Genomic DNA, 4,804 nt, shown 5'->3' on the forward strand with positions numbered 1-4,804 from the left:
GTGTTTGGTGTCCTTAATAAATTTATAACAAATAATGGTTATATTTTAATAGGATCAAAATTTACAAAATCTTGTGGAGAATTTGGCATATTGATTGGGCAAATCATCTAATTATTGCCCACAAGGAAATAGATTAGTTGAGCAAAAAAAAACACTGATTCAAATCCTAAGGAAAATCATCTTTGACAATCAAAGAGATTCGCACAAGAAGATAGTAGATACTTTTGGAAAGTAGAATGACTCTTAAAATAAACACGAGATATTCACCTTATACTTTGGTATTTGGAAAAGAGGCTAACGTTCCTAAAACATCTGAAATTAAATGCTCTAGATATTATTATGAAATCGAAGATGAAGAAGTAGATCTTTTTTATCCATGCTATTATCAATTGATGAAATTAGAAGAACAAAGAACACAAGCTATGGATTCCATACAGAAGAGGAAAGATGCAATCAAATGACATTATGATCGAAGCACATCATTGAAGGATTTTACAAAGTTTATTTAGTACTACTTAGGAACAACGAATAGGAAAATAAATCCCTTCATACAAAGTTTGGAAGGCCTTTGGATGGGACTATTTCAATCGATAAAGTCTATGGCTTCACTTCTTACTTACTCAAAGACATGGATGGAATATTCAAAAAGTTGCTTGTAAATGGGAAGCATATTACACATTTATTTTTGTGAGAAAAATCTCATATCACCCTTGTACATTCTTATCATTTTTATTCCTATGTATAAACCCACCCTTTTAACATATTATAGTTCCCTTTATTTGAATCCATTTCCCAATGATCTGGATCTCGTCAGCTACAGGAATTAGCCAAGATCTTTTACTTTTGTGATGTTAGCAGAATTGCATATAAAGGAGTATGAAAAGCCACATGTGCATACTGTAAAGAAGATGAAACATAATGACAACCATCAAATCAAAGCACACACTCATTGATAACGGAGTTCACCCAATGTGGGTTATATCTTTGGGCCCTAGTGTCAAGAGTAGGGAGGTTGCTTCATTAAATGTTGCAAGATGATGATGAGTACATAGTACATTCTTTGTCATTACAAGGATAAATTTCCTCAACCATAGTGGCATGTCTCTCCATGAGATGTCCTCCCTATAGGAACTCTCACTCAAATGGACCCTCCTTCAGTATGACAAGCTAATAAAATCTCACATGATGTGGCATACAAGTATCCCTCAACATATTGGTAATCGAGGATCTCAACAACAAAAACATCATCTCAGTAAATCACAAGAAAAACATGACATAATTGCATCATATACCTCCACTTTCGAATATGGCCAAAACATGCAAAGCTCAGCTACTAAAACGGACATCACTGCTGAATTCATGGTGCGAAATCATGTCAAACGACTATAAACTTTGCCCCTTTCTGACACCATCAAATTTTGGACCCTCAGGAATCTTGAAGATTCTCCCAAGATTCCTTCCTGAAGATGGCCAAAAAATTCGTTGCTCGGATGAAGATTCTGAGTGCACCACAGCACTCCCTACCAAATTCTGTGAAAAATGACTATAAAGTTGGCATCATTCTGCCTTTGTCAAAAATCAACCTCTAAGGGAATCTTTTAGATTCCACAAGATTCTGCAAAGATTCCTTGCTCCTTGATGCTTGAATTTTTGCTGCTCAAATGGAGAAATGGACCACACCATCACGTTCCTTGTGAAATTCTAGTTCTTTTGAGTATAAAGTTGCAACGTTTCTATCACTGTGGAAAATCACACTCTAGGAATCTTTTAGATTCCTTACTGCATCAGAGAATATTCTTGTGGAATATTCCATCTCAAAAAACATGTCAGCATAGTTCCACCTCAACATCCATGATAAGGTTTCGCTTTGCCCTCGTGCTCGGTTCCACCACTCCTCTACTGGTCCGTCGGTCTCTTCTGAGTAAATGAGTTAAGGTCCTATGTAAGTGAATGGGCGGACTTACCAAGGCATGGGTCATTGGCCCAATGGTCAAGTTTGTGGATAATGTGGGGGTGGGTCGGGTTCAAAACCCTCCCAACCCAATTTTATACAATGGTTACATATAATATAAGAGCGACGGTTTGAAGGTTTGTAACATAGTTTAATTGATATGCGAGACCACCTGTTTTGGCGGGCTAGCCCAAGTGGGTCGGGCGGGTTCGATTCCTGCCGATCCCATCACCCATATATGATGTAAACAAGTGTTGGGTCAGGTGGGTCCATCAAACAGTGGCTTGCCCACCCGATATATGTTTTAAAATATATATGGTGTAATATGGCTCAGGGTTGGGCGGGTCCACCGGGGATGGTCTGCCTACCCAATCCAATGTTTTTTTTTATATATAATAAAACCATTTGGATTTTTGGGGTTGGCGTGGTTGCCAACACGCCACCAAATATATATCTATCTATCTATAATATATATATATATATAGATATCTATATATAAATATATATATATATATATATTTATATTATATATAATATATATAGAGAGAGAGAGAGAGAGATAATATATATATATATATATATATATTATATATATATTATAGATATATATATATATATATTTTTTTTTCCAAGGAAAAAAATGGTAACCTTTTATAAAAAAATTTAATGAAAAGTTACACTAGCAGATGCAATGAAGCATTCCGTAAGATGCCACCTGGGCACGAGTGCTTTCACACCCAACATAGACGTGCACAAAGAATAAGAACAGAGAAGAGAAGAGAAAAGAAAAGAATAGAAATTTCAAGTTTTCCTCCCCTTCTTCTTTTCGACCTTACGCCACTCTCCTTGAGTGGGCTCGATCGAGGCAATGACTATCTGTTTTTCAGCATTCTGAGGGCCTGTTTCTTGTCTAGTCTGAAGTGTCTGAGTGATGATACCGTTTGGTGCCTCCCATGCTTTGGTCCACGCTTGTCATCTGAACCTGTGAAGCCTTGTTGTCTGATGTGTTTTCCTTCTGGTTCTCTGTTTCATCTTCCTCTATAGTGGTATCATCTTCTTCTGCTTCTGTTTCTTCGTCTTCTTTTCTCTGTGAGGCTTTCATTTCTGCTGCTCTCTTCTTTACGACGTCATCAATGTTCTGCCATCCTTTTGGCTTCCTTGTTGCGACTTGCTCTTGTTTTGACTTTTGCATGCATTAAACAGGTGACCTATTTGTTGACATCCCCTGCATCTGAACGCTGTATTCTCATAATCCAAAGTTTGTTTCCACTGTGAATTGTTGAAATTTAGAATGATGCTATCAGGTAGTCCTTGGCTAAGATCTACCTCGACGCATATCCTGGCAAAAGTAAAAGATTCCTTTTATGTGTCTCTCTGAATCAATCTTTAACATTCTTCCAAGGGCATTCCCTATAGCTAGTAAGGCCTTGTAGTGCCAAAAATGTATCGGAAGATTATGCAGCCTTACCCATACTGGCATCCTTGATACCACCATGGTATTGGCATCAAACTCTAGGAACCATGGGGTAATAAACAATCCGCATTGCCCCAGAACCATGGCCTTTCATTGAGTATTTTTCCTTGTCTTCTTTTGCAAGAAAAGTTACTATGAAGAAAACCTTAGAGCATAGTTTTATTTGACAATTTTTTGTCCAGACCGTGTAGATCCATTTGTACAAGGCATCAGTTCTAGGCCAGAAGCCGTTAAATCTACAAATAACAGCGTTTTTCTGTAGATCTGAGAATATGTATTCTACCTCTGGTAAATCCAGCGAGATGGATGGGCTTTCTGGCGCTTGATCCACAATGTACTGCCCTGGGGGTGCATTATCAGTTGTAGCTTCTTTCACCTTTGGGGATTCTTTCCCTTTGGCTGCATCGCGGTAGGTACCTGTAGGTTTTGAGGTAGCTCCCTTAGATCCGCCTCGCAGTCGATGATTGAGGGTAATAGTTGAGTCCTTTGCCACCCTGTAATGCTGGAGTGTGAGTTGGTCCTGCAAGCAGTACCCAGAAAAAATTAGGATTTGTAATGCAGCTGGAATCCCTATTTTTTCCTGGATCTCTTTTTTAAGCTCCAAGACACTCATCCGGTCCCAGATCTGCACACAAATGTGTCTGCCTTCTGTTGATCTGATAAAAATTTGCTTCAGATCCGTTGTGTCTGCTTTGTGTTCTGGATCTGGCCAATTTTTGTTTTGCTTCTGTCTGGATCTGGCCGGATCTGATAGATCCGCTCCTATTTTGTAGTATTCGACCCAATCTGGTGAGCCGTACCCCAGATCAGAGATCCTAATGAGGCTATTTCTCGTTTCCAGGTCATAGCCTTGAAGTTCCCCAAACCCTTCCTGCGCAGGGGGGATCTCAAGCTTCAGGGCTAAGATCCCACGACTAAATCTCAGCTCCTTGCCATGGATCAGGGAGAAAAATGCTCGATCTGGGCGGCAAGATGCATTTTCAACGAGATCTGCAACAAATAAACCCGGATCTGAAAAAGGGCGCAGATCTGCAGCCTGTAAAACCCTCCTGCCTTTGCTCCATGCGATCTGTGCCTGGCACGTCCTGGTCTCTAAGAGCAGTATGTCATTTTGACAAAACGCATAGATCCTTGAGACTGCAATCTCCACCGATACACTGCCGCGTTGATCTGGAAATGTTTGGGTCGATTGTCTGCGCCGTTTCACAGAGTATTCCTTTCCAGCGTCGTAAGGGTCAGCTCCTACCGTGACTCCATACCCTGGTTTGCCTTCGGCCCATGCAAGAATCGTTGGAACCATCTGGCTTCTGCTAGCAGATCTCCTGCCAAAACAGTAAAAACTAGCAACCTGGATAGGTTCTGGGCTCTAGGGTAGAAAA

The sequence above is a fragment of the Pinus tabuliformis genome, chromosome Q, assembly GCF_031772625.1.
Source record: "Pinus tabuliformis cultivar Carrire ecotype Pingquan chromosome Q, CPIR1, whole genome shotgun sequence".
Classification (NCBI taxonomy): domain Eukaryota; kingdom Viridiplantae; phylum Streptophyta; class Pinopsida; order Pinales; family Pinaceae; genus Pinus; species Pinus tabuliformis.